Source organism: Octopus bimaculoides, chromosome 2, assembly GCF_046866305.1.
Source record: "Octopus bimaculoides isolate indiv1 chromosome 2, ASM4686630v1, whole genome shotgun sequence".
Classification (NCBI taxonomy): Eukaryota; Metazoa; Mollusca; class Cephalopoda; order Octopoda; family Octopodidae; genus Octopus; species Octopus bimaculoides.
The window spans coordinates 155,962,334-155,984,972 of NC_142929.1; the positions used below are offsets into that span (position 1 = coordinate 155,962,334).

General features: G+C 36.9%; 1 protein-coding gene across 2 annotated transcripts in view; it reads left to right on the top strand.

Moving 5' to 3' along the window:
- The first annotated feature begins 6,233 nt into the window (after positions 1-6,233).
- Positions 6,234-22,639, top strand: part of LOC106869600 (F-box only protein 30) — a 26,748-nt gene continuing 10,342 nt past the window's right edge. Inside the window, exon 1 of one of the 2 annotated variants that reach the window (XM_014915404.3) lies at positions 6,234-6,718. The gene's annotated coding sequence lies outside the window, so the exon portion shown is untranslated. The remainder of the gene's footprint in view (positions 6,719-22,639) is intronic. The other variant, XM_089347968.1, reaches the window with a different exon arrangement.

The window sequence follows — 22,639 nt, forward strand, 5'->3', positions numbered from 1 at the left end:
TTTTTCAATGGAAACAGTTTAAGTTAGAATACGTCATGACACCATGTGAACCACAGATTTGGTCATTCAACCTATAAGAAATAGCGACCAAATACATATCAAGACAATTACCCCCTTTACCCACAGGACAGCCCCCCCCCCCCCCCGCCGACGACAACTATTCTCTAGGACGATTATCCCGCTTGGTTAATTACCCCCTTTCTAATATATTAAGAAGTATTAAATCATCATCTGTGGTCCTCAGGAGTAACTGTCCGGGAAGCGGGGTTATTGTTCATGGGGGTGAGGTAAATGTTCTAGACTCACCAAACCAAACCCTACTGTCGTAAAAGGAGTAAATCATTTTGAGTAATAGAGACCTAAATGCATAATTCCTAAAACAAGACCGTGTGGTCACGGTTGGACTCCATTTGATCGTAGCTCTGCTTCGTCAGAGTTGATTTTGAAGTTAAACAAAAACAACAACAGGTCTTCATGAGTAATCAAAATATAATTTACTATCGACTTAATTTGGAGAAAATCCCGACCGTCATGTCTAATTAACAATTAAGACTATGTAGTAACGCCTGCGCATAATTAATAAAGCAAGCGTTTCCCGCTCAATTCATTCTCTTTCACGCTGGCCAGCGATTGAGCATGGACGTATGTTTAAAAGCTGTCTCTACATCTTTCGGTCTTATACTCGACAGCACGTTATTCTCACCTCTAAAGATGTATAACTAAAGATATGTATGTTTTACCAAGTAAATAAATGTTGTTTAAGTTGTTTAGTCTGGAGTTCAGCGTTCCGTCAATTTCTTCAATTTTATAGTAGAAAGTCAGGTATACAATCTAAAGATGTATAACCCACTTTCTACTAAAGTGGTGACCCCCGACGAAGAAAAAACGCAGCATGAACTACGGATTACCAACTTATAACTGGTGAACCTCGACTAAAGAACAAATACGGCCATGGAGACTGACTCATTACCAACATCTCCAAACATAGTCAACACGACTCAACAAGCGCGGTTTTTATTCTCGTCTCTGTTAGAGTTGATTTTTTTCCACTCACGAAAAACAGACAGGATTTACGGCCTGCTTTTTATGTTTTTATATGTCACATTTCACACTCTCACATTACACATACATCTTTTATGCCACACAATAACTCTTGTCATTCATTTCATACGGTCGTTCTTTCATCTTGGGTTAAGAAAATTTTTCTTCGAGGTTTTCGCTAATGGTCGTACAGAAATTGTGTCTGTCGATCGTTCTGTAAAAGCGTACCTCTTCAAACACTCATCACCAAACAGCCTTTTCGCCACCAGCGTCGTGCGCCAACCAAGATTACCACCGTGACGACAATAATTACTACTATCAATTACAAGCTTTCCCCCCGACGTCGCCAAGTTTCAACTGAATCATTACCACCACACATACAGAACACAACTAGAGCAGTTCCTGCGCCGACGTTTTCATCAATGTACTCTATCTCGGTGTTTTGGGATTTTTTTTCGCAGTCTATACTACAGACACTTTCACTTGTTCTGTGTTTTTTTCTCTCACACACACACTTGTGCACTCATACATTTTCTTTCCTTTCAGGGAAAACAAACTCTCAGACTTTTACATCTCGTGATTCCAGTTTCCTGGACAGTTGTCATCACGGTTGTTTTGTCATTGTCATTTCATTTATACATTGCATGTTCTGTGTTTTTTCTCACACACACACTTGTTCACTCATACATTTTCTTTCCTTTCAGGGAAAACAAACTCTCAGACTTTTACATCGCGTGATTCCAGTTTCCTGGACAGTTGTCATCACGGTTGTTTTGTCATTGTCATTTCATTTATACGTTGCATGCATGTATTTCACAAGTGTACATTTCATTTCTTTGAATTTTCTTTGTGTGTGTTTGTACCACATCTTGTGGGTGGTTTTTCAGTGGCCATCCTGCCTCAGGCGTTCTAACAGATTTTATTTATCGTGCGTTTCCGCTCTGGCGAGGGAGCTCTGTAGTAACGCCTGCGCATGCGTAGAATTAATAAAGCAAGCGTTTCCCGCTCAATTCATTCTCTTTCACGCTGGCCAGCGATTGAGCATGGACGTATGTTTAAAAGCTGTCTCTACATCTTTCGGTCTTATACTCGACAGCTAGTTATTCTCACCTCTAAAGATGTATAACTAAAGATATGTATGTTTTACCAAGTAAATAAATGTTGTTTAAGTTGTTTAGTCTGGAGTTCAGCGTTCCGTCAATTTCTTCAATTTTATAGTAGAAAGTCAGGTATACAATCTAAAGATGTATAACCCACTTTCTACTAAAACTATAACTGTTATTGTACCAGGAAGTTTTGACTCTGCGACTCCTCAGATGAACGAAATCCTTACAGTTTTCTTGCCTTATAACTCTTTCGGCGCACACAACTGCAACAGAACATCATGACTCCTTTAAACTTAATACAAACCTCTCTACACTTGTCATCTGCAAAATAAAACAGAATATTCTACATCAAGAACACAATTTTATTACTTTCCGACTCGCATCCATACTCTAAACATTGTATATTATTTTATTCTGGTCCATCAAACTGGCTATATTTCCATCTACGGAAATCGAATAAAATTATTTTATCTGCTAGTTTACATTTTGTTATTTTGGTCAAATTTGTTTTCAACACCACCACGAAATTGATAGTTTCTTTCTTTTTTGCCTTTTATTTCATTTTAATGGCTTGGTTAGCGGAAGTAGGGCAGCCCTTAAAACTCATTTTAGAACCTCTAAGACAGTGGGAGATGGAAAAGGCTATTCTCAGACACCAGATACCTGGCTCGGACGCTTTCAACGAAGTGGACTCTGCTAGAAGCACCTCCCGCAAAAAAAAAAAAAAAGCAGTAGCTTTAAACCAGGCGACAAATTAAGTTTACCAGCCAAGAACTGGAATGATCCTCCGATAAGGGTTTGCTCAGCCCCAGGTTCTTGTAGAGGACATTTTCTCAAGGTGTCACACAAAGAGATCGACCCCGAAACCATATGTTGAGATGCAAACGTCTTAACCACAAAGACTTGTCCATAATTAAATAATGGTTGTTGTAATTTTTTTCTGACGTTACTTAAAATAAACTAATCAATCACGTTAAACAGCTTTAATTAAAATAAAGTATTGTGGTACGAGTTATTGTGTTTAATTTCAGTAATATTAATTAACTTGTTTCTTTCTTATGACATTCTTGTACATATAAACAAATCAAAAGATAAGAAACAAATGCCAGATTACATAAGAACTTTTTTTTTTTCTTTTGTAATTAATTAATATAAAAGCGGTAGCATGACGGGTTCAATATTAGATAAAATAGTTTGTGCAATGTATGTTCTCTGTAAATCCCGTTGACTTTGTCTTTCCACTTTACGATATTGATAGAACAAGGTACTAGGAAATATTAAACTCTCCCACTAGTTCTGGAGCCTTATTCCAATCTTAGAAATTGTTATTATATGATTAACTGAACACCCAATTATACTAGCGATAACAAAGACGGAGGAGAACCGCCAGAGGCTCATGTATGTCATTTAGCGAAGGAATGGCCCTTCTCTGGATGCTGCCCAGTATGTAACAGTAGCAACGTACCAAATGTGGGGGCAGTATTCCGTTGCGGGCCCACTTGATCCTTGTAGAGTGTTAGTAGTTGATGAGAGCTGAAATATCTTCTGGTCTCAGAGAGCAGGGCTAGTCTTTAGCTAGGATGTGCTTTCACCAGGAAAGACCCTTGTTGTTGAGGCCCTGCATTTAGAGTATAACGGAGGTGATAAGTGAGGGAAATGTCGAAAATGATATACGACTTGAGATGAAATGAACTAGTAAGCGAAGATTTATTCTCCGTTATAAAATACAATGATTACCATACATGAAATAAAATAACATAACAGGTTACAGCAAGGATGTATGAGAAACTTCGTGGTTAGGTTGGACTATTGACAAAGTTGACATACTGTTTGGTTGTGTGGAGGTATATTGGTCTGTTGGTCTTCATACAGCAATGATATGGGCAGGTGTCTGGTGTAGATGAAAGCAGAAACTGGCTGGTATCAGATACATCGTTGCCGGAGACTAGTTGCGTTTGGTCAGTAGTGAGTGCCAAAAACGAAGCGTAGTCAAGAGATGCCGTTCATATGGGGAATAGTAGGCTCCCAGGATACTAGACACTGGATGGTTTCCGTGTTGAAGCTCCTAGCAGCTTGTTCACAGGTCCTTTTCTACTAGTACAATTAATTTGTCCTGTGTGGTACAACACTTCGACAGTTGTAGCTAATAGTAACAGACAGGGTCAAATTTTACAGAACCTGGTGATTAATTTCCCGCGTAAGGAAAAAACAAACTGTTGCGCCAACGCGATTGGACAGTTGGAAACCGACCAATACAAACAACAGGTTCGTTTAATCACGAGGTCATGTGACCAGCTGGAACGAAAAGGGCTTGTGGAGCCGATATTCGGGTAATTAAGCCTAGATGAGTCAAAACGAAGACATCTTACACAATGACAGTGTAAATCACTTCTGCAGCACATTTGTGACCGGTTTCAGTTTTGCCTGAGGGTAACTACAATGTGTAGCAACATTTGCTCAGAAGTCGAGGTAAATGGTTATCTATAGGAATCGTTTAGAATCATGTGTACGGTCCGTCAACCCTCTCACCCCTTCTCTGGCACAAGACCAAACCAGACCTCTATATCTATATATGAACTGAGGCAAGGTGATATGCAGGATGGCTAAGCTCACCGAGAAAGGGGGCGAGAGGAAGGTATCCTTAAAGGGTTAGGTGGAAATGGTAGACGCCTACATCGCATTCATCATCAACTACTGCCTAGCAGTCGTCTCTTACCCTGCTTCATAACTAACCAGACTGGAGCCCTTGTTCTTCCACTTTCTACGGAAGGATAGGTTCCTCTGGTTAGACGAGCCATTTGCTGATAACCACTACATGAAGGGTTGGGTATGCTGGGTTAATAATGTGCAGGCATGTACTGAAACTATATTTCCAGCAGTTACTGGACTATGAGCAATAGTGGTAGAGGTTTGTCAGACGGGTATTTTCTCAAACTGTTTCGAGACAGAATTTCAGTCCTGGATCAAGCATAGATCGAGATAGGGTGCTAGCACCTACAAAGTCGTTAGGCGCTCATACACCTCTGCTAACGGATAATGCAGTCGGTCGAAGCTCTACTATAGCGTTCTACAGAGGATTAGAGGTGGGCAAAGCGATGACGTCTTTGGTGAGACCCTCGACGTTGTAAATTAATTGGCTGGTCAATTCTGGAGGACTTGTTTCATTGATAATTGGAGATAATTGTTATAAAAACAATGGTTGGCAGAATCGTTAGAGCGTTGAACAAAATGCTTTGTGGTATTTCTCCCGACTCTACTCTCTGAGTTCGAATCCCGCCAAAGTCAACTGTATCTTCCATCCTTTCGCGGGGGTCGATAAAATAAAGTACTAGCCATGTACTGAGATCAATATAATCGTACGACGGCGAGCTGGCAGAATTGTTACTGTGCCGGACAAAATGCTTATCGGCATTTCTTCCGACTTCACTTTCTGAGTCAAATTCCGCCAGGGTCGATTTTGCCTTTCATCCTTTCTGGGTCCATATCAGATAAGTACCAGTTGAACACTGGGATTGGTAAGACAAGTACCAGTTAAGCCCTGAGGTCGGTGTAATCGACTTACCCCTCTCTAGAAATTGCTGGCCTTGTGTCAAAATTTGAAACCAACATAATCGATTAATTCCTCTCCTCGAAAGTGATGAGTTTATACCTAAATTAGAAACAATCATTCAAGTCCGGTAAAGGCGGCATGCGAGCAAATTGGTTATAACGTGGGAAAAAATGCGACGCAGTATTTGTACTGGTTCTTTACATAGTGAGTTCAAATTTCGCCAAAGTCAGCTTTGCCTCCTGGAATAAAATAAAATACCACTCAAATACTGGAATCGATGATACCGACATGTCCCCTTCCCTCAAAATTACTGGCCCTGTGCCAGTAATATTGGAAAACATAATTTGCCGCAGTCGTGCCTCTTTCTTTCGTGATCAGCAAAAGGAATACCAATGAATTACTGAAGACAAAGTAATTGCTACAACTCTCCCCTAATAAATAGCTTCGTGCTTCTATCGGAAACTACTAATAATTCATATATTCTGTAGAAAGACAGACAAAATATTTTGCCGTATTAAGTTGTGTCCCTTTAAGTCCCCTGTTCAAATTCTGCTGTGGTTGACTTCGTCTTTCAATTTTTCTGAGGTCGACGAAAGAGAATATCAATCAAGTATCGAGGTCGATGTCATCAACTATGGATTCTTTTCTTAATAAAATTTCTGGTTTCGCACTTGTGTAACAAATCATTAATTCCCACAGCAGCAATCAGGTATTTCAGTTGACACTTTACTTATTTATTACCATTACGTCCACTCGTAGTTTCGATTTTCTTGAATCTCGTTAGAGTTTCTTCTCGTTGTTTTGGTATTTGCTGGTTGGTGAGGTGAAGAGTGTAATATCAACAGCTGTACCTTTACCTGCATATTGGTGTTATTACTTCGTGCCAACTGGTGGTGGTAAACTAAGCCTCTTTACTCAGCAATGGATCCCTACCACTCGTTGTGCACATGAATAGCCATGATATTGACATTAAGTTTACTTTGGTTTGACCGGCCGCTACTGAAGTCAACATATGATATAGGTTTGTATATGTATATACATGTCAATTGTTGTCAGTGCTTGTATAGGAAACCAGCTGTAGTTGTTTAACATAAAACTTCGTCTAACACAAAAATAGCACACGCTCTTCTCAAAACTGAAATAACCCCTATTTTATATCTCACCTATCTACTATCTATCAACGATAATTTTTCTGAATAACTCACACGCGAATAGTAATTGTTTATTTACATGTTTTTTCATACACATCCCTCTTAATATCATAGAATCGGTGGAGCACCTGACAGAATGACTTTCATTAATATGTAATTATGTTTCTGTACATTTGGATTTCAAACCTCTTCTGGATCGACTTAGTCTTCTGTCCTTACGGGTTTGTTTTGTTTTCTTTTATATTTTCATTCACATGTGGGATTCATTTAGAGAGGCATAAACCGGTTCAGTTTATAGCTGGTATTTTATCACCCTCAGGATGTAAGGCAATGATCACTTCGGTTTGATTTTGGTAAAATGAAGTACATTTCAAATACTGAAGTAGATATAGTCTGCTACTTACTCTCATCTAAAATTTGAGGCCCTGTGACTAAGTTAGACACCAATATAATAGAATCTGTAGAACGTCGGACAAAATTAACCCCAAATTATTTGTTTTAGTAATAAGTTACGACTTATGACATTTTATGTTTAAATTTCGCTGATGTCGACTCTACTTCCTTACTGCTTTGATAAAGTACATGCTAAGTACTCGTATCGAAATAATTATTCACTTTTAACTGAGTGAGTGGTCACACACCTATGTTAAATATCATTATGATAAAGTTGGTGCCAGTTTAATCGAGACTGATTTTCTTCACATATCTCAATGTAATCTATGAAGTGGGACTAATTGATATAAATAATTTGCTAGTTGTTTTCTTAGCTGAACCAGCAAGTCGTGGGTATTTAAGTTTACCTGACTCGGAAATTCACGTCCAGTTGCGGTGAACATTTGCTCGGGATAATATAACCATAATTACCTTATAGGTTCACTGCAATTGATTGGCACCTTGCAATTCAAAATTGATTTTTGTGCGTTGTCCAACAAGAATTTGTTTAAATAAATGTGACCATTCAGTAGTACTAATATAGGCCTATACAAATCTTATTGAAGTAATTCTATGTAATTTGCTATATATATATTTTCTACTAACTGCACTATTACACTTATATAGTTGCTTTGAATTGTCTCTGCTCTTAATTGTCAGTCATTTATATATAATATAATAAACCAATCCTCTTTATATTTCTAACCGACTGTCAGTTGTAACGAAGGGAAAATAACATACAGTACCCAAGCTAGTGATGGTGTGTCGGTGAAATAAAATTTATGGAAATCCTGAATTAATACATATACCGTAAGAGGCAAGTTACAAGGTTTCATACCTGGCCTATTTTTGCAAAGGCGTCTGCTGAGGTTTCAAACAGGGCCTTTCTTTAGAGATGGAATAAAGCTAGGCAGAGTCAAAGAATACGTTTAACATCTACCCCACTTTGAACCCACTTTGAACCAACATTGTCTACGTCTGTTACATTATACTAATTACTGAATTACTAAATACTCGCTGATGAACATGATTGACTGTTTATGTTGCTCGCACGAAAACTTTAGGTATAAAGTAATAATCATGTTCACACATGCACATATTTGTGTATGTGTGTATTTATGTACATAGCCGTTATTCTCTTTTTTTTCAAAACAGCTAGCCCCAGTTCAACCTTGATCGAAATGACTTACATTTCTCTCTTTTTTTTCCTATTAAATTACGTACTACATCGTCCAGTATATCTTTCATTATTAAAGATAATGTGGTTTGAGGGACGTTTGGTTGCCATTTCATGCAGGTCGAGCTACTGCTTAGAGGTTTGCTCTTACTACCTTGAGTAATTATCGTTTGGACCCAGGTCAATCCTGATTAAATTAAACCTGATATTCCTGTCGAGAACATGTTCATCCCCCAACTCCGTCACGCACCTTATGTTCTTAAGACTTGTATGGGTGTAGTTTTGGGAAAGAAACTTGGTTGCTATATATATTCTCTGTATATATATTATATATATATATATATATATATATATATATATATATATATATATATATATATATACATATATATATACATACATGCAGAGAGAGAGAGAGCAGGTTGGGCTTAGTTTGTATAATCTACAGTTGTTATTTAGCCGAGGTCAGCTAAGATCAAAAGCATTCTAAAAAAAGACTATCTCGATTTGTTTATTTGGGTTTTTTTTTCCCGAGGTATAGTGTTTCTCACTCAGCTTATATTATCTAACGTATTCTTCCTTTTATAAAATTGTTTAATGATATGAAGGACAGTTACTTAGTTGCTATTTCTAAACGGTTACATAAAAGCTCTCTCTATCAGTAAGGTGTTAGATAGTGTTAAATGAATCACCAAATTGGAAATACCTTGCTAAAATACATCAGAGATTTACTAGGAGTAGATGTGGCTGTATCCAAAATAAACTTTGACATATTTTTATCGCAGCTATCAGATGGGGATAGCTTAAAAAAAAACACAAACACGAGGGCAGTGGTGTCCAACTTTTTCACTAAAATCACAGAGAGAGGGCTGTAGAAATGAAATAAACTAACAAATATGCCAATGGTGGTGGCCCCAGCATGGTCAAGCCTCTGGCTGAAACAAATGCAAAGGTAAACTGTGTATATACATGACTGAATATAAATGTATTATTATATTTAGTTCTTCTATCATCGTCATCATTTAATGTTCTTCCATGTTGGCATGGCTTGCACTCCTTGATAAAAACTGGCTGGTCAGAAGACTGCGCCTAACAGGGTTTCTATGGGTGGATACTCTTTCTAACCCCAATCACTTTACAGTGTACTGGGTGCATTTTATGTGGCACCAGCAGCAGTAAGGTCACCAAGCAACCTGCAAGACAAGCCCCCTCAACTGAATGGGGAGTAGCATTGAGGGAGGTGGCTTTGTGCAAGGTGATAAGTTAAACCATGATAGAGGGAGGAAAACATGTGACTTGCAGTAGAGGAGATATGTAGCTGCCACGGTTGGAGAGAGATGAAAAAGAGAAACAGATGTTGAAGATGTGTTGAGGGGGTACTCTCAAGTTAGAGGTAGATGTATATAAGTGGAACCAAGGATTGGGCTAGGTGATAAGTTTTCGAGATTGTGAAAGGAAAGTGGGAGATAGAGGGGAGGGAAAATATGAGTGGACACAGGTAGTGGGTGGGGCGATATGTTGACAGGGTCACATTGGGTGCAGGCAGGCTCCTGAGGGTGTGAAGGGAGATGGGGAAATAGAGGTGAGGGGGAATACAGTGAGTAAAGAACATGAGTGAAAGGAAGTGAGAAGAATTATCAGACAGATTGTGTGCAGGAGCAGAGACCAAAGGCATCATCATCATCATTTAACATGTTTTCCATGCTGGCATGGGTTAGATGGTTTGACTGGAACTGGTAAGCCAGAGGGGTGCACCAGGCTTCCATCAGTTTTGGTTTGGTTTCTAAAGCTGGATGCTCTTCCTAATGCTAACCACTCCATAGCATGTACTGGGTGTCTTTTACATATCACCGTCTGGGGTGATATGTAAAGTATACATGTATGTATATATATGTATAATATGTTTAAGAAAGTGCCACACCCTAGTGGTTGAGAGAACCTGTGGAAGAGGTAAACCCAGGAAGACCTGGGATGAGGTGGTGAAGCACGACCTTCGAACATTAGGCCTCACCGAGGCAATGACTAGTGACTGAGACCTTCGGAAATATACTGTGCGTGAGAAGACCTGGCAAGCCAAGTGAGACCATAATACTTGGCCTCTGCCAGGGGTGTAGCCAGCCCACTTATGCGTACCTTTCCTTCATTGAACACTAAACTCTGCTTGCGAAGATCTGTTGAGGCAAGTGAAATCGCAATCGAACCAAATTTGACGACTGGCACCTATGCCAGTGGAGTGCTAACAGCACCGTCCGAGCGTGATAATTGCCAGAGCAACTGTCTGTGTAACTCGAACTCACATCTCTGATTACACGTCAAGTGTTTTACCATTAAACTAAACTGCCCAGCAAACTTTGTTTGTTTACTTTCATCGTAAAGTTGAATTTAACGTTAGTGTCTTATGAAGCTAAATTTATATGTTATAAAATTGCAGAAGAATTCGTTGCTGGGCAGTTTCGATTAATGGTAAAACACTTGACGCGTAATCACAGAGATGTGAGTTCGAGTCTCATGGCTGGCCAGTAACGTATTTTTCTGCAATGTATGGATAATTTATCCTTATCATGCTATTTATAGCATTATCATGCGTTTGAGAAATAAATTTATTTCTGTTCTTACAATACATCTCAACGCTTCTAAAAAAGAAAAAACAAACTTTGTTTGTTTACTTTCATTGTAAAGTTGAATTTATATATATATATATATATATATACATAAATATATATATATATATATATATATATATATATATATATATATATATATATATATATATATATATATATATACATATACATATACATATCTATATCTACATATAAATATATATACATATACATACATATCTCCCACCCCTACACAATCCAATCCCACCTTCCCTATCCATCCCATCCCCACCCTCAGCCTGCCCACATGCCCCACCTCTACCCCACCTTCAGCCTAACCCATACCCCCTGCTTTCCCCTCTCTTGTCTCCCCCACATACCAGCACCATCACACCACTACACACACACTAGCTCTGACCACTTCCCTCTCCACATCCACACACCTACACATACACGCACATGTCAAGGTCACTAGCCCTCTTCCACACGCACATAAATGCTGTCTTATACACATGCATGTGCACCTTTGTTTTGGGATCACCACTACTTTACTATCTCCCCTTCTTCCTAGCTCTCCTGTATGACCCCTCTGTCGGCATTCGCCATGATAGATTGCTAGCCACTACACAGTCTTTATTTTCTCTCCTTGTTTCTTTTTGTGTTCCTTTCTGTAGAAGAACGTAGGCTCGAAACGTTAAAGACTTTTTCACTTCCCAAACGTTAAACTAACACATCTGTTTGTTGTCTATACCACCTGTCTTCGTCTTTTGTTTTTTTGTGAATTCTCCCTATATATACACACACACACACACATATATATATATATATATGCGTCGCCAAACATTCGAGCGAGGTTGTTGCCAGTGCCACTGGACTGGCTCCTGTGCAGGTGGCACGTAAAAAACACTATTTGAGCGTGACTGTTGCCAGTACCGCCTGACTGACCCTCGTGCCAGTGGCACGTAAAAGCACCCACTACACTCTTGGAGTGGTTGACGTTAGGAAGGGCATCCAGCTGTAGAAACTCTGCCAGATCAGATTGGAGACTGGTGCAGCCAACTGGTTTCCTCGTCCTCAGTCAAATCGTCCAATCCATGCTAGCATGGAAAGCGGATGCAATTTCAGGAGAGGGGTTAAGCCAATTATATCGAGCCCAGTGCTTGGCTGGTACTTCTTTTATCAACCCCGAAAAGATGAAAGGCAAATTCTTCCTCAGCAGAACTTGAATTCAGAATGTAAAGATGAACAAAATGCTGCTAAGCAATTCTGCCCAGTGTGCCAACGATTATGCCAGCTTGCTGTCTTTTAGGAACTCAGACTCAATAATGTCCATCACTATTCCTTAATACTAATTGCTAGAGCACCTACCTTATAATGGTGGTGGTAGTTGTGTAATCCTAAATAAAGGGGTCAAAATCAAAGCCATGACCATCCCTACTTTTTCAGCAATAGTGTTCCTCTCTTCTGAACTACATTATTCAATGTACATCTTTTTAGGATGGTAAGGGGCTGGTTACTTTCAGGAATACTTGTTTGCTATTTCTAGCAGGTTGAGCAAATACGTAGAGATTGAATGGTTAGGAAGTGGTTGGGAAAGTGTGAGTATCAATGTTGCTAGCTGTAAAACCTGATTGCTTCAATAAAGCTTCATTCTTTACCTGCTAGTATGAGAATGAAAAAGAAACCATTTTAAAAGAGCATTGTATGGGAGTTTGTGTGTACGAGACACAGATTTCATCCATTTATTTTTGGTCCTTGTTTTCAGAAACCTTAAAAGGCTTTGGTTACTTGAAAACAATAGAACAGAAGTCATTCCTTGTAAGCATTAGTACAATATCTGAATTGTTAGCTTAATCTATATTTGGGTTGAACGTTATTGTAGAATGACTATAGACAATATAAATGTGTACTGTGACATAGGTCACCACTTACTATAATCTTGTATCTTAAATTACATAGCTAGCATAGCTTTATCTTCTATCTTGACTTGTTTCAGTCATTAGACTGCAGCCATGCTATGTCACCACTTTGAAGGGTTTTCAGTCAAACAAATTGACCACTGTACTTATTAAATCTGGCACTTATTCTGTGAATCTTTTCGCCAAACTGCTTTGGTATGGAGACATAAATAAACCAACACCAGTTGTTAAGTGGATGGAGTGACACACATTTATGTGAGGTACTTTCATGTAGTTTCTGTCTACCAAATTTACACACAAGGCATTAGTTGGCCTGGAGTTATAGTAAAAGACACTTGCCTAGTGTGCCACACAGTGGGACTGAATTTCTAAAAATATTTTTAATGTTTTATGCATTAAGATAAGATATGTTAACACTGACATATTTTCTATACAACCCTTTTAGTAGTATATTCACATTGAATTATTCTTATGTATTTTAATTAATTTTGACAATAATCAAGAATTTGGAGGGATTCAGTAAAATAATTTAATTTTGGTGTTTGGAATATAACTTGCTTCATGATTGCAGTCCATTGAGTTGTAGCTATGATGGGATACCATCTAGAAGTGTTTTAGTCAAACAAATTAACCTCAGTACTTACTTTTAGTCTGGCATCTGTCTCTTTTTTGCTGAACTACCAAGTTATGGAAACATGACCCAACCAACATCGATTGTCAAGTGGTTGAGGACAGAATACAATTATGCACACACACACACACACACACACACACACACACATGTGTGAGCACACAGTGGCTTCCACTCAATAGCCATATATTAAACTCACTGACAAAGCATTGGTCAACTTGCAGACATATTAGCAGACACTTGCCCAAAGTGTCATACTATGAAGCCAAGCCTGAAGTGTGTTTTTAACTGATGGGAAGTTTTAATTGATGTATGAACATTTTAAAAAGAGGCAAGGCTAGTATCATAAAAGCGAAGGCAGTCTCTGGTTAGCTTGTATGAAAATGGTTAATTTTAAGTAAATTGATATAGTTTTAATGTGGGTTACTTTTCTTTTATTTGTTGTACTTGCGTGGTTTTTCGATGTAAATTTTGTTTTTAGTTGTTATCATCATCATCATCATCATCATCATCATCGTTTAACGTCCGCTTTCCATGCTAGCATGGGTTGGACGATTTAACTGAGGACTGGTGAAACCGGATGGCAACACCAGGCTCCAATCTGATTTGGCAGAGTTTCTACAGCTGGATGCCCTTCCTAACGCCAACCACTCAGAGAGTGTAGTGGGTGCTTTTACGTGTCATCCGCACGAAGGCCAGTCGGCTGTGTGGGTAAGAAATTCATTTGTGTGTGTTTGTGTCTTTCATCTTGACCTTGGGTTTTAGGTGTAAGCGAGTGTCACTGTCTTACAAGTAGTGTCATTTGTTGCCAATCTTCCATGAAAATAAGGAGAAATACTATCTTACTTGGGAGCAGTTGAGAGTTTATGTCAAGGAAGACATTTGACCATAGAAAATCAGCCCCGACCAATTCTGCCTGACACATGCAAGCATGGAAAAGTGGATGTTCAATAATGATGATACTGAAATTCATGACTTCTTATATGTTACTTTTATTAAATACTAGTTTTACACTTTTTCTCAGTATCTCAATCCTAAAAAAGTGGCAAGTTATTCTTTTTTTTCCCTTACATAACCACAATCCCAAAATATTTAGAATTGTTATTCATTCCTAGCTGGATTTCTTTAATCTTTTAGATGTTTCAGTCAGTGGACTGTGGCCATACTGGGGCACCACTTTGAAGGATTTAGTCAAACAAACTGTATCCAGTGCTTATTTTTTAAGCCTGGTACTTATTCTATAGGTCTCTTTTGCCAAACTGATAAGTTACGGGGACACTAATTGTTAAATGATGCTGGGAGCCGGGGACAAGCACAAACGCACCAGCATATACGTATATACACAATGTATTCTGTGTATACATATATATACATAAATGGCTTCTGCAACTCACTCACAAGGCATTGGTCATTTTGGTGCTATAGTAGAAAATGCTTACTTAAGATGCTGCACAGTGAAACTGAACTCAGAATCACATGGTTGCAAAGTGAGCTTCTTAACTACATGCTTTGTCTATAATTCTTAATAATTATAGTATGATTGTCAATAAACTTTGTTATTCTTTTATTGGTGTCAGGAAATCAAAATTCCAAGAATTAATCATTAAGAAAACAAACCCAAATAAATTTATAAAATAAGATAAGAGCATGATTGGAGAAAGGAAATAGGTATTTGTAAAAATATTTTCTAGTACAACAGGGTATATAAACAGATAGCATTACGGTTAGGAATTTTTTCTTATCTGAAAGGGAACTACCATTTGTGGTTCTATGTGTGTATGTGTGTGATTTACAGAAGTTAACCACTAACTGGGCTAAAGGTAAAGTGTGAGAGAATCACCAGTGGCTGCTGCAGCTGACTTCAGTGTAACATGTTACTGAAACATGTAACCGACTTTTCTGCTCTACCCTCAGCTCTGTCAGTTTTCTATGGGAGTGTTTGTGCTCTCTCTCTCTCATTCTCTCACAAATACATACACACTGAAGGATCTGATATATAAATGCATGCGTATGTTAGGGCATGTGTACTGAAAGTCACACATATTCACCAATATACAGCCATCTCAGTGTGTGTACTGGCATATATATATATATATATATATATATATTATATAATGAGAATCTACAAAAAAACACACACACACATCTTTTATTCTTTTTTGTTTTAATCATTGGCTTGTGGCCATGCTGGGGCACTGCCTTGAAAGGTCTAATTGGACAGACTGACCTCAGTCATTATAATTTTAAGTCTAATACTCATTCTATTGGTCTCTCTTGCCAAGTTACAAGGATGTAAACAAACCAACACTAGTGGGGGCACACACATATATGATGGGCTTCAATGCAGTTTCTAATTTCTTTACTGCCCACAAGGAGCTACACACAGAGGGGACAAGCAAGGACTGACAAACGGATTAAGTCGATTGTATCGACCCCAGTGCGTAACTGGTATTTATTTAATCAACCCCGAAAGGATGAAAGGCAAAGTCGACGTCTGCGGAATTTGAACTCAGAACGTAGCGGCAGACGAAATACCACTAAGCATTTCGCCCGGCATGCTAACGTTTCTGCCAGCTCACCGCCGGCTTCAATGCATTTTCTATCAACCAAATTCACTCACAAGGCATTGGTTGACCTGGGGCTATAGTAGAAGACTCTTACCTAAAGTGGCATGCAATAGGACTGAACCTTAGACCATATGGTTGCAAAGTGACCTTCTTAACCACACTGCTATGCTTGCACCTTCTTAAAAACACAACCATGCATCTCTTTCTCTCTCTCTCTCTCTCTCTCTCTCTCTCTCTCTTTCTATATATGTGTGTGTGTATGTATGTATGTGTGTGTGTGTGCGTATATGTGTTATTGTGTGTAGATATTTCTTTCACAAATGCAATTTTATTCAGATGTAGTGATAATGATGAAGAAAGTGAAAAAGATGATACATGTTTTTGTTTTTATCTTCTTTATTTCAAGTCATTAATATTTATCTATGCTTAACAAGGCAGCTTCAGGGTGGTTGCTCAATCTGCTAGAAATAACAGCCAAATATCCCTCAAATAACACTCCACCTTAACAACACTGGATATTGTAATTCTAGGTAAGCTTAAAAAGCCTTTTATTATGGGTCTGCCCACTCAGGACTGTTGTGAAGCTAAACAGTAATAACTATTACTCACACAAGTATTAAGTAACAATAGTGCTGTTGTTATCTACTATAGGCAGCTTACATTATAACACTACTTCACCACTGATAAATCTAAGTCTCTCTCCCTCTTTATATGTAGTGATACAAAGGTATAAAAGTACCCAATATTGTATGTTGGAAATAAATATAGTCTTGTATATGTTATTTTATGCAAGATAATCAAAAGTTACATACCAGATCAAATAAAACTGCTGTTCAGGCAGTGTAATTCCTGTTCATAAGTTAATTTATGTGTGTGTTATGTGTGTATTCATGTGTGTTTTTTACATTATTTACATTTGATGGATATTTGTCCTCATCTTGTTTGTTGTTAACACAATGTTTCAGCTGATATACCCTCTAGCCTTCGTCAGCTGTCTTAGGGAAATTTCAAACCTGGGTTCTCATTCCTAAGGTATTTTTTTAGATGTTATTATTATTATTATTATTCAGGTCGCTGCCTGGAATCGAACTCGGAATCTTGGGGTTAGTAGCCCGTGCTCTTAACCAGTATGCCATATGCCCGGGCATATGGCGTACTGGTTAAGAGCACGAGCTACTAACCCCAAGATTCCGAGTTCGATTCCAGGCAGTGACCTGCATCTCTTAAATATAGAACCATGTTTGTTATTGTTTAGCCCTAGAACAACCCTACAAATAAACCTATAATTAAAAGCATTCCAGTTGTGACCATCTCATCTTTTATCCAGACAGTGCTCCCAAAACCGTATCACTATGTATATTGCTCTTTTTTAAGATAGTAGCATGTGATTTGGGGAAAGTTTGTTTCCTGTCATCATCCTCAACATTTCATGTCCATTTTCCTGTCTCATTTTTTACTCATCTTCCCTTTTATTCATTATCCCATCCCACCTGGGTTAACAAGAATTGGTATTTGGTCTGTTCAAATTCAATCCTCTCAACCATCACTCATTATCACTCTACTTCTCTTCCCTGTACCATCACTCTTTTCCACCATCAGTCCTTTACTCTTCTTTAAGCATGACAACTGTGTAACAATGGATGGTGTTAGATCTGTCTATATTCAATGACTCCTACTGTCACCTTTCTTTATTGCTAGCCATCACGTTATCTTTCATGCTGCTCTTCATCACCCACTGCAGTGCTCATCTCTGTTGCTATCCATCACTTGCTCTCTTTTACTATCACCCTTCTTTATTGCTATTCCATCATGCCACATTTATTGTCTTTCTGTTAATTCTTCTTACTAACAACCAACATATAGATATTACTGCCTCTTCCATTACTCCCTCCTCTATTATCCTCTTGCTGTTTTCTCCATCATACTTGTGCACTTATAGTGGCTCGTGTTAGGGAAGGTATCCAACAAAAGAAATGAAGCTAGAATAGAAAGAACAAGAAACCCATCTTGGAGGGCAGTATTTGAATTTATATATGATCATCATCATAGTTTAACGTCCGCCTTCCATGCTGGCAAGGGTTGGATGGTTTGACAGGAGCTGACCAGGCAGAAAACTTCTGTATCTGTTTTGGCACAGTTTTTATGGCTGGATTCCCTTCCTAACACCTAACACCCAGCAGAGTGGACATATATATATATATATATATATATATATATATATATATATATATATATATAGTTGATAATCTTTTATCTGAAACTGGAAAGCAAATAATTTAGTGGGCAAGTAGATGTCTCTCAGTTCTCGTTTTATGACTTAATGCCTAAACTTAAGGTGTTTAAGTTCTAACTACTAAATGACTCCTCACCAATACAAACACATTAACATTGATAACAATAAGCCATTAGCAAAGTATTTTGGAATGAAATTGAGACACCTTTTTGCTCATAATGAATCTACCGCAGAATTAAAGGAATTCCAAATGTGAAAGCAGTGCATAGAATCCGATAATAAAATATATGTAACTTTTAGTTAACAAAAAAGAAGACAGAATTCTTCTGTCATCAAGAAAGTGACCAAACACAGTATACAGAAAGATGAGTAGAAATTCCACACAATGTACCTGAAGTAAATTATTGGTGCACAACAGTGCAGTGGTATCACAGTTCGGATAACAGAATACTTCATATATAGGATATGTAGAGAAGTTATTAACAGTCAGTACAAAAATTATATTAATGCTTTCAAAGTACTTGCAGGCTACCTAGTAGTAGTTGACAGATTCTGTTACCTAGGTGACCTAGTAAGTAGTGGAGAAGGTGTTCTAAAAGCATAGTCGCAAGCATAAGAATGGGGCAGAAAAGTTCAGGGAGCTATTATCTCTGATGATTACAAGAGGTTTCATCCTTTGAATGAAGAGTAGACGGATGTTTGAACACTGAGTGTGATGGTGCATGGTGCCAAAACATGGAATATGGAAGCTGTACAAAGATTAGAAAGTCATGTGGCAAGTGATGTTCTGCTGGTTGTGTAATATTGAGCTAAAACAATGAGACAAAAACTAGAAACAAGGGGAATCCAATGGAGTGTATATGAGAAATGACTGAGCTAGTATGGGCCTGTGATATGTTTAGAAGGTGATAGTCAAGTAAAGAAATGCTAAATGATTCAAGTAGACTGAATCTGCAGCAGAAAAAGACTAAAGAAGACATGAAGAGAAGTTGTGAAAGCTAATTTCAGGTGGCTGAACCTCATAAAGGTGACAAAGAAACCCACCCAATTCATAAAAGCATATAAAATTATAATGTGTCTGGTTATGTATAAGTGTGCATGTGTGTGTGTATGTATGTATCTGTCTCTCTCTCTATGCTATGTATATACACACACACACACACACACACACTCTGCTGTCACATTGTATTTTCATATTTACCTAATTCCAGAATCTCTCTTCTGGATCCTGCTTAACTACCTTATCCCATTAAAACTAGAATAGATCAGCCTATTCCAATTGTTAGCACTAATCACTTTTAATCTTTCTTACAATTCTATTTATTTATATATTATGTCTATTGTTTCCTATTTATTCTACTCAAGGCACAACTTAATCACTAAATCTACTGTTTTTCTCATAATGCTTTTCAGCTTAATTTTATTATTTTTTATTTACTGTTTTTTTTTTTTTTTCTTGCTACTTCTGGGTTTATAAAATTTTAATTGTGCATAATTTTATTTGTTTCTTTCTTTATCTACAAATGTGTCCATCTACCTTCATGTCTAGATTATCTATGTATATGTCTGTCTGTACGTCTAACTATTCAGAACAGGTTTTTAAATTTCCCCAAATCATTTTCCTACCTGTTTGTTCTTCATGTTTGCATGCAATAACATGTAGTTACTAGTCTCATGTAAATTCATACACCACACATGCACGTCTGTGTGTGTGCTTGTGTATGTATGTATGCATGTGTGTATATATATCTGTGTGTGTGTGTGTGTGTATTGTTTTATAAACAATACTGTTGTAGAATATCATATATTGCATATAATGTAAAATAGTTTGCATTATAACCATCTCTCTCTCTCTTTATCTATCCCCCCCCCCTCTCTCTCTCTCTATATATATATATATATATATATATCTCGACTTTGCAAAAGCCTTTGACAAAGTTGATCATGGCTTGATATGTCACAAGCTGCGAAACCTTGGCATAGCTGGTAAATTAGGAGAGTGGCTGCATGACTTCTTGAATGGTAGAAGTCAGACAGTTGCAGCCAATGGAGAACTATCTAGGGAAACACAAATATTGAGCGGTGTTCTACAGGGAACTGTTCTGGGGCCACTACTGTTCATAGTGGCCCTTCTGGACATGCCCACGGTCACTCGGAGAGCCACTGTCACTAGCTATGCTGATGACACAAAGATATCTCAGGCAATAAAGAATCCTGATGATATTGTAAGCCTGCAGAATGACCTAAGTGCAATATATGAGTGGGCAGAGCAAAATAATATGCAGTTCAATGCAAAAAAATTTCAAGTACTGCGCTACAAGACCACAAGTACCTCCCAACTGGCATACACAGGGCCTGGAGGTACTGCAATCCCAGAACCACAAACAGTAAGAGATCTGGGCATCAACATGTGTAGTGATGCATCATTTCACATGCACATTGTCAAGTTGACAGCAAAGTGCAGACAACTGGCAGGGTGGATACTGAGGACTTTCCGTACAAGGGATCAAAAAGTCATGTTGATTCTATGGAAGACATTTGTTCTGAGCCGCCTAGACTATTGCTCTCAGTTGTGGTCACCACACAGTGTTAAGCGGACAGCAGAACTCGAGGCAATTCAGCGGCACTATACAAAAAAGATCGCCACAGTCCAACAGATGAACTACAGGGAGCGACTGAAGGCACTAGGTCTCTACTCCCTGGAGCACAGGCGGGAGAGATATGTAATAATATACATATGGAAAATACTGGAAGGACTGGTGCCAAACTTTGGTATCAAGTACTACAGGAATGCCCGCATGGGTCGCCACTGCATGGTGCCAAAGGTACCGTCCACTGCATCTCACATAAGAACGAGATACTGCAGCAGCCTCGGTTTCAGAGGACCTCAGCTCTTCAATGCCCTGCCAAAACATTTGAGAGACATGCAAGACATGGATGCGGAGGTCTTCAAGACAAAACTTGACGCTTTCCTCTCCACGATACCAGACGAACCAATGGCTCGTAATGAGACGCAGTTTAGGGCAGCTGTGTCAAATTCTCTTATACACCAGATGTGCCATCAAAACTCTTGATTGGACCATGTCAGGTGGGGGAGAAGAGCCATGCAAGGAACGTGAAAATCACGGTGGTGCACCAGCATGACCGCAGCCACTTGGCTGAAACACATAAATAAATAAATATATATATATATATATACATATATAGTTGAGTATATATAAAGGGTAGCAAATCTTTGCAGTGGCCTAGCATGTATAAAAAGTCAATAGACAACATATTCAATATAAAATATATTGTATATATATATATATATATATATATATATATATATATATATATAATATTATATGTATATATATATATATATATATATATATATATATATATAAATATATAGTATGTATATATATATATATATATATATATATAATATATTGTATGTATATATATATATATATATAAATATATTGTATGTATATATATATAATATATATATATATAAATATATTGTATGTATATATATATATATATATAAATATATTGTATGTATATATATATATATATATATATATATAAATATATTGTATGTATATATATATATATATATATATATATATATATATAAATATATTGTATGTATATATATATATATATATATATATATATATAAATATATTGTATGTATAATATATATATATATATATATATATATATATATAAATATATTGTATGTATATATATATATATATATATATATATAAATATATTGTATGTATATGTATGTATATATATATATATATAATATATATATATATATATAAAATATATTGTATGTATATGTATGTATGTATATATATATATATATATATATATATATATATATAAATATATTGTATGTATATGTATGTATGTATATATATATATATATATATATATATATATATAAATATTATGTATGTATATATATATTATATATATATATATATATATATATAAATATATTGTATGTATGTATATATATATATATATATATATATATAAATATATTGTATGTATAATATATATATATATATATAAATATTATGTATGTATATATATATATATATATATATAAATATATTTATGTATGTATATATATATATATATATATAAATATATATATAAATATATTGTATGTATATATATATATATAAATATATTGTATGTATATATATATACATAATTATATA